The following is a 9744-nucleotide window of genomic DNA, read 5'->3' on the forward strand; positions in this document are numbered from 1 at the left end:
CCATCAGGTCTACTTCAACAACCCGAAATCCCGGAATGGAAATGGAAAAACATTACCATGGATTTCATCACTAAATTGCCAAGGACTGCAAGTGGTTTTGATACTATTTGGGTAATAGTTGATCGTCTCACCAAATCAGCACATTTCCTTCCAATAAGAGAAGATGACAAGATGGAGAAGTTAGCACGACTGTATTTGAAGGAAGTCGTCTCCAGACATGGAATACCAATCTCTATTATCTCTGATAGGGATGGCAGATTTATTTCAAGATTCTGGCAGACATTACAGCAAGCATTAGGAACTCGTCTAGACATGAGTACTGCCTATCATCCACAAACTGATGGGCAGAGCGAAAGGACGATACAAACACTTGAAGACATGCTACGAGCATGTGTTATTGATTTCGGAAACAGTTGGGATCGACATCTACCATTAGCAGAATTTTCCTACAACAACAGCTACCATTCAAGCATTGAGATGGCGCCGTTTGAAGCACTTTATGGTAGAAAGTGCAGGTCTCTGATTTATTGGAGTGAAGTGGGGGATAGAAAGATTACGGGTCCGGAGATTATACAAGAAACTACCGAGAAGATCATCCAAATTCAACAACGGTTGAAAACCGCCCAAAGTCGACAAAAGAGCTATGCTGACATTAAAAGAAAAGATATAGAATTTGAAATTGGAGAGATGGTCATGCTTAAAGTTGCACCTTGGAAAGGCGTTGTTCGATTTGGTAAACGAGGGAAATTAAATCCAAGGTATATTGGACCATTCAAGATTATTGATCGTGTCGGACCAGTAGCTTACCGACTTGAGTTACCTCAACAACTCACGGCTGTACATAACACTTTCCACATCTCGAATTTGAAGAAATGTTTTGCTAAAGAAGATCTCACTATTCCGTTAAATGAAATCCAAATCAACGAAAAACTCCAATTCATCGAAGAACCCGTCGAAATAATGGATAGTGAGGTTAAAAGACTTAAGAAAAACAAGATACCAATTGTTAAGGTTCGATGGAATGCTCGTAGAGAACTCGAGTTCACCTGGGAGTGTGAAGATCAGATGAAGAAGAAATACCCGCATCTATTTCCAGAAGATTCATCAACACCTTCAACAGCTTAAAATTTCGGGACGAAATTTATTTAACGGGTAGGTACTGTAGTGACCCGAACTTTTCCATGTTTATATATATTAATTGAGATTGATATTTACATGATTAAATGTTTCCAACATGTTAAGCAATCAAACTTGTTAAGACTTGATTAATTGAAATATGTTTCATATAGACAATTGACCACCCAAGTTGACCGGCGATTCACGAACGTTAAAACTTGTAAAAACGACATGACGATATATATATGGATATACATATGGTTAACATGAGATTATGATAAGTAAGTATCTCCATAAGTATATTAACAATGAGTCATATACATATAAACAAGACTACTAACTTAAGGATTTCGAAACGAGACATATATGTAACGATTATCGTTGTAACGACATTTAAATGTATATATATCATATTAAGATATATTAATATATCATAATATCATGATAATATAATAATTTAACATCTCATTAGATATAATAAACAATGGGTTAACAATATTAATTGAGATCGTTAACTTAAAGGTTTCAAAACAACACTTACATGTAACGACTAATGATGACTTAACGGCTCAGTTAAAATGTATATACATGTAGTGTATTTAGATGTATTAAAATACTTTTGGAAGACTTCAAGACATATATCAAAACACTCATACTTAACGAAAATGGTTACAGTTACTTTTCCATTCTTTTCTTTCATCAAGAATTCTAGTCGTATTCTTACCCGTATTATACACAGCTTCAAAACGTACTTACTATGAGTATATACCAATAGGAACTAGCATGGGATTCCACTCTTGATTATGTCATGTATTACTAATCAATTTTAACTTCTACCATGAGCTAGTCAACTAACTAGAACTCCTTTTAACCCCACTCACCACTCACCAATTACCACTCATCATTCACTCCATTTCACTTCCAATTCTCTTTCTAATTCTCTCTCAACACACACACACTATTATGAACGTATTTTTCCAGTAGTTAATCATCATCTTCATCAGAAAATCACTTCAAGAATCAAGCTATAATCATCATAGGAAGAACACTTCAAGAACACTTCAAAAGTCCCTTCAAGTTTACTAATTTACTTCCAAGCTTTCTAATCCATTCCAAGTAATCATCTAAGATCAAGAAACCTTTGTTATATACAGTAGGTTATCTTTCTTATTCAAGGTAATATTCATATTCAAACTTTAATTCAATTTCTATAACTATAAACTATCTTAATTCGAGTAAAAATCTTACTTGAACTTGTTTTTGTGTCATGATCCTACTTCAAGAACTTTCAAGCCATCCAAGATCCTTTGAAGCTAGATCATTTCTTGTCACTTCCAGTAGGTTTACCTACTAAACTTGAGGTAGTAATGATGTTCATAACATCATTCGATTCATATATATAAAACTATCTTATTCGAAGGTTTAAACTCGTAATCACTAGAACATAGTTTAGTTAATTCTAAACTTGTTCGCAAACAAAAGTTAATCCTTCTAACTTGACTTTTAAAATTAACTACACACATGTTCTATATCTATATGATATACTAACTTAATGATTTAAAACCTGGAAACACGAAAAACACCGTAAAACCGGATTTACGCCGTCGTAGTAACACCGCGGGCTGTTTTGGGTTAGTTAATTAAAAACTATGATAAACTTTGATTTAAAAGTTGTTATTCTAAGAAAATGATTTTTGTTATGAACATGAAACTATATCCAAAAATTATGGTTAAACTCAAAGTGGAAGTATGTTTTCTAAAATGGTCATCTAGACGTCGTTCTTTCGACTGAAATGACTACCTTTACAAAAACGACTTGTAACTTATTTTTCCGACTATAAACCTATACTTTTCTGTTTAGATTCATAAAATAGAGTTCAATATGAAACTATAGCAATTTGATTCACTCAAAACGGATTTAAAATGAAGAAGTTATGGGTAAAACAAGATTAGATAATTTTTCTCATTTTAGCTACGTGAAAATTGGTAACAAATCTATTCCAACCATAACTTAATCAACTTGTATTATATATTATGTAATCTTGAGATACCATAGACACGTATACAATGTTTCGACCTATCATGTCGACACATCTATATATATTTCGGAACAACCATAGACACTCTATATGTGAATGTTGGAGTTAGCTATACAGGGTTGAGGTTGATTCCAAAATATATATAGTTTGAGTTGTGATCAATACTGAGATACGTATACACTGGGTCGTAGATTGATTCAAGATAATATTTATTGATTTATTTCTGTACATCTAACTGTGGACAACTAGTTGTAGGTTACTAACGAGGACAGCTGACTTAATAAACTTAAAACATCAAAATATATTAAAAGTGTTGTAAATATATTTTAAACATACTTTGATATATATGTATATATTGTTATAGGTTCGTGAATCAACCAGTGACCAAGTCTTACTTCCCGACGAAGTAAAAATCTGTGAAAGTGAGTTATAGTCCTACTTTTAAAATCTAATATTTTTGGGATGAGAATACACGCAGGTTTTATAAATGATTTACAAAATAGACACAAGTACGTGAAACTACATTCTATGGTTGAATTATCGAAATCGAATATGCCCTTTTTATTAAGTCTGGTAATCTAAGAATTAGGGAACAGACACCCTAATTGACGCGAATCCTAAAGATAGATCTATTGGGCCTAACAAACCCCATCCAAAGTACCGAATGCTTTAGTACTTCGAAATTTATATCATATCAGAAGGGTGTCCCGGAATGATGGGGATATTCTTATATATATGCATCTTGTTAATGTCGGTTACCAGGTGTTCACCATATGAATGATTTTTATCTCTATGTATGGGATGTGTATTGAAATATGAAATCTTGTGGTCTATTGTTACTATTTGATATATATAGGTTAAACCTATAACTCACCAACATTTTTGTTGACGTTTAAAGCATGTTTATTCTCAGGTGAATACTAAGAGCTTCCGTTGTTGTATACTAAAATAAGGACAAGATTTGGAGTCCATGTTTGTATGATATTGTGTAAAAACTGCATTCAAGAAACTGATTTCGATGTAACATATTTGTATTGTAAACCATTATGTAATGGTCGTGTGTAAACAGGATATTTTAGATTATCATTATTTGATAATCTACGTAAAGCTTTTTAAACCTTTATTTATGAAATAAAGGTTATGGTTTGTTTTAAAAATGAATGCTGTCTTTGAAAAACGTCTCATATAGAGGTCAAAACCTCGCAACGAAATCAATTAATATAGAACGTTTTTAATCAATAAGAACGGGACATTTCAAAGTGGGACCAAAGGAAATCGGGAGTACAGATTTGGTGTTAGAGACGAATAGCAAGATTGATGTGATTCGAGAGCATTTGAAAAAGGCTCAAGATAGGCAAAAGTCGTATGCCGACAAGCGTAGACGAACGATCGAATTTCAAGAAGGTGACATGGTGATGCTTAAGGTTTCACCATGGAAAGGTATTATTCGATTCCGGAAACGAGGAAAGTTAGCTCCTCGGTTTATTGGACCATTTAAGGTTTTAGCTCGTGTTGGTGAAGTCGCGTATCGTTTGGAATTACCCGAAGAGCTTGCGGGGATCCATAATGCATTTCATGTTTCCCATCTCCGTAAGTGTCTTGCAGATGATTCATCTTGGGTGCCATTAGACGAGATTGAGCTAAATAATAAGTTAGAGTACATCAAGGAACCGATTGCCATACTTGATGAGAAGGTCAAAAGGTTGAGAAATAAAGAAGTGAGAACTTTTAAAGTTCAATGGCATCGTAGTAAAGGTTCCGAATTTACTTGGGAGCCCGAAGAATTCGTGTTGGTTTACCTACCCTCTTGTCATGCGGCTTGGATCGCAAGGACGCGCTCCGATTCAAGTGGGGGAGAGTTGTAACATCCCGTTTTCCTCGGATATGACTTAAGGTGCGTAATTAACCTCGTGTACGTTTATTATTGCATTTATGATCGTTTATTTTAGTTTAATGTGTGAAAATATTGGAAAATGGTTTGATCAGGCCTTCTGTCGCGTCTGAGTGAGTTTCATCGCGTCCTGGTGCGTCGCGATACGCGACAAAGTGGGCTGGAACGCGGCAGCTCTAGAACCCCCAGTTCTGTCGAGGTTATCGCATTTTGTTGTGGTTTGTCCTGTTTGGGCGTCGCGTTACGCGACAGGTTGTCGTGAAACGAGACAGATGTCGCTGTTTGACAAATTTGACCCAATTTAAATGGCATCTTTGAGGGTGTTTAAGTCTTTTCACTTGTGGACGGTTTTAGATCTAGAAAACTGATAAATGAGTTATCCTAACTCATTTAACACATCTTCACCTACACCACATTCAATTTTAGAGAGAGAGAGTTAGGGTTTAGTGAGAGAAAGCTCACTTGGAAAAGAAGGAGACCAAATCTCACCCGAATCCAAGTTTTAAAGTTGTTCCCTACGTCTCTAGCTACGTTGTGATTGTATTGGTAAGTCTTAACTCTATGTTTTGAGTTTTAATTTGTTTAAGCTAGGGTTTGGTTCATGTGGGGTATGTATGACCCATTTGAGGGTAAAATGGGTGAACTTGGGTTATGTTATTGTTATGAAACCCTAATGGCCACAATCTAGGGTTTTGGCCTTGTGATTTGAGGTTGTAAGTGTCAATTGGTGTTGTTAGTCACTAATGCACTTTAAGATTTATGAAAGAAGTGTTAATGGGTAAGTTTGACTTGATTGTGAGTCTAAGTAATATAAAATGGGTCAAAATGTACTAGTTGACCTAATTAGATAAAATGGGTATGGATTACCCTAAGTTTTGTGCTAATTGAAGTTAATAGACTTTAATTCACTAGTCTTAGTGATTAAAGTCGAGTCTTGGCCATTTATGGGCGGTTGTGTGTAGTTGAGTCATTTAATGCAAATTGGGTCATTAAATGCTCAAGTGGGAGTATTGTGGTTAATCCCACTAGTTGTGAAATTGAATGTGCACTTAATGATTTAGGTACATTGCGTTGAAGATCGAAAGTACTAAATCATCATCCTTGTGACAATGTGAGTGGAATAATTATATATGCATGTATATGATTTATTTGCTTGTGGGGTATGGGTTAAAGTTCGATGTTGACGATACCATACCCTAGAGTATATTGTGATGTTGATGAGGGTTTAAAGTTCGTTGTTGACGATACCTCATACGTATGGAATTAAAGTTCGATGTTGACGATGCCATACGATTATTGTAGTGACGTTGATGAGGGTTTAAAGTTCATTGTTGACGATACCTCATATGTGGGTTTAAAGTTCGGTGTTGACGATACCACATTAATGTAGGCAAATGGGATTTAAGTTCGATGTTGACGATACCATTCGTTGGGCTAGCGTTGGGATCTTGAGTACTATGGATGTTGTGAACATCATCGTTATATTTGTGTTTTAGCATAATGTATTGTTGTGTTATATGCTATTGTTATACTAGCCTTGTTATCGTGGTGCTTAGCATTATACATGTGAAAGGTATGCTAATTATGTAACTTGTATGTATGCGGATTTGGTAAGTGTTTGCAAGTAAGTAGGTTATATATATGTATGTATAATTGTTACACTCACTAAGCCTTGCTTACCCTCTCGTTGTTTACCATTTTATAGGTTCCGGCTTGGACAAGGGTAAGGGCATACGTTCGGACTAGTGGTCTCCCGCTTATGTTGTCGAGGGGTGCTTGTGGTGTTAGCTTTTGAAGATTGGCCTAACGTTTTGGGTAGTTTAGCCCCAAACCATGCTCGAGTGTCGTTTGGATTATAAACTATCATTGTAGGGGGTCAAACTTGTATTGAACTTAGTTAATGGCCTTCGTGCCTTTTGTAAACATTTAAATCGTTGTACGTTTAAATGGAACTCGTAGAATGGTTTACATATTTAATTGGCGCATAAATGTGTAATATACAAAAAAAAAAAATTTATCGTATGGAATACGGGTTGGGTTGTTACATCATTAAAAGCCACTTGAACCCCTTCATACATTATTCCTTTCCAAATTTCATTAAGAATTGTAGGAGATACATTCTCCACTTCCGTTTCTTGATTTGCCACAAATTGAAGTTGAAACTTTTCTATTAAATTATTAACTTTACTGCCTTTATCTTTAGTACCTAGGCCCCTTGTATTCCAAGTTGCAATTTTCATTGTTTACTAGCTTTTTCATTACTATCAAACATACCTTCTATAAAATTGCAAAAAACATCATCCTTTTTACCTTCTATTCCGTAGTATAGACTTGTATTACTACAAAAAATTTTAGTGCATCAGATGCGTATGAGCAAACACCTTAACCAAAAGAAATGCAAGACGATAATATGAAAAAGAAACCTACTAATGACCATACAATATAAAGTAAAAATCAAAAACTACGCTTATCCATGATCATCGAATGAGCTTGAATTTAAGAGCCATTGTGTCCATACTCCGTATATGATATTATTCGTTTATTCACATGATGTGTATCTTATTTGTTTTCAATTTATCAAGATGATGAATGATGATGATGATATTTTGTTTTATAAAGTGATATTGATATGATTAGTTTCAAACCCTTATCAAATCTATGAATTAAATTATATATTATTATTATAATTATTATTAAAGCAAATTCTATAAAAAGGTAACAATTTTATCTCCTTTTTTTTATTATAGGTAATCGATTTTCATTCCGAAGATAAAAAGGAGTATGTTTTCAAATGTTAATCAAAAAGAGGAATATCGTTAACTTTCTTTGTTAAATGACAACATGGCATTCCATGTCACATATTTTTCCACGTCGATAACTTAGATGTACTAGCTCTATTTAAAAAGTTTTTGCCATGTTGGCATAAACTCACTTAATGACTTCATTCATAGGTATGTGCTAGTTCAGCTGTATAATAATTTTTTGAAGCTTAACCTGATAATTATGATTAAGTTTAAACCTACATCAAAGGTAACCATGGCTGCTGCTATCTTTAAATAACCATCTTAAACTATCGGTAATCACAAAGATTAAAAGAAATTAGCATCGTAAATTCATAAGAACCTGTGAATCAACGGAGAAGATGAATGGAAATGTCACCAGAAATTTTAAACACGTCGGATTTGCGAATCTAAAAGTGATTTTGCGTGGATGGTGGTGGCGGAGAGGTTTGGATGCTTCCAGATCTAAAAGTTAGTTCGGCCTAGATCTGATTTCGACTTGGAGACTTCTAGATCTGAAAACGATTCTTGTGATTTATAAATCGATTAGAAAACTCTTTTTACTAAAATGAAATCTTCATAAAACAAAAGAAAATTAAATAGAATTTGATGTTATTAATTGAAATGTAGAAAGAAAAGAGCGATGTATGTGAGTGGCTAGAATGACAAAAGAAAATTAAGATTTATAATTTTGATGCAGGAGATTGGGGATGAAAATGAAGGAGACAAAAAGGTGAAGAGAAATGTTAAATGACTTAAATACCCTCACATCATGATTACCTTTTTAAGAAAGTACAAGTAAGCTATCAACGCTCATTATTGACTTGCATATATGTCCCTCATGTCCTACCATATATTCATTTAGAGCAAAAAGAAGTATATGACTATAATGATGATCATACATGCACATATCAATTTCACGAGGTTAGTACGTAACAATCACGTCATCACTAACTTAAAAAGCGTGACCAGACGCCACATGCAAAAGAAGTCGACTAACCCTAGGAAGGCGCTACGGTGAAGTAGCGAGGAGAATGCATGAGCAAAGAAAAGACTAACTGGTCCATGCGCTAAGTAGTAAAAAACACTTCAGTAGGTTGGCACGATCCAGACACTGTGCAACGGCTAGATAGTGGCAGTAGGTCGTTGAGAGACAACACTAAAATAAAGGCAACACCTTATTACAGCTTTATGGTATAAAAGGTCAAGAAAGATACAACGTGGCATCGGCAACCCCTTTTCTGTCCCCTTACGTGGCACTAAAGGAAAAAAATCCTCCACCTATAAATAAGGCATGATCCAAACTCAAAACAAAAAACAACCAAATAACCTTGAGAAAAACTCTCCAAAATAACTTACCTGATATTCATCACGCTCGTTCCAAATTAGTAGTAATTATGCTTTATCAGCCATTAAGAGGTCTGCTAATCACCCCTCTCACTTATCCGCGTAACCGGAATACACATTGCACTTAATTCACGGTTTCAGGTAACGTTCTTTGAACATAAATCCTAACACCGTCCCTGAGCCATCAATTCCGGCTAACCCGAATGATGGTGGGTCAATGTTTAACCACCCCCGTCGAGATCTGCATCTCACTAAGGGTTATTCACGGTATGCTATACCGGAGAGTTAAACTCGAAAGACCCTTAAATCCCCTAGAATTGTTGATCACGTGTATACCGAACCTAATGGACCATTTTATACTTGATCAAATGGCGCCATCCGTAGGACACTTAGTTAAAAGGTTTTGTTAATATTTTTCCTTAAAAGCCCATTATATTCAGATACTCTTTTTTATGTGTTCAGTTTCAGATAACTGAAGCATAGCGCGCAGTAGACATGACTAGCCACTCAAAAATTTCAAAAGCATTGCCAGCTCGACCTCAAGTACCGTGAGTGTCCAAGGCAGCCGATG

Source organism: Rutidosis leptorrhynchoides, chromosome 2 (genome assembly GCF_046630445.1).
Source record: "Rutidosis leptorrhynchoides isolate AG116_Rl617_1_P2 chromosome 2, CSIRO_AGI_Rlap_v1, whole genome shotgun sequence".
Taxonomy (NCBI): Eukaryota; Viridiplantae; Streptophyta; class Magnoliopsida; order Asterales; family Asteraceae; genus Rutidosis; species Rutidosis leptorrhynchoides.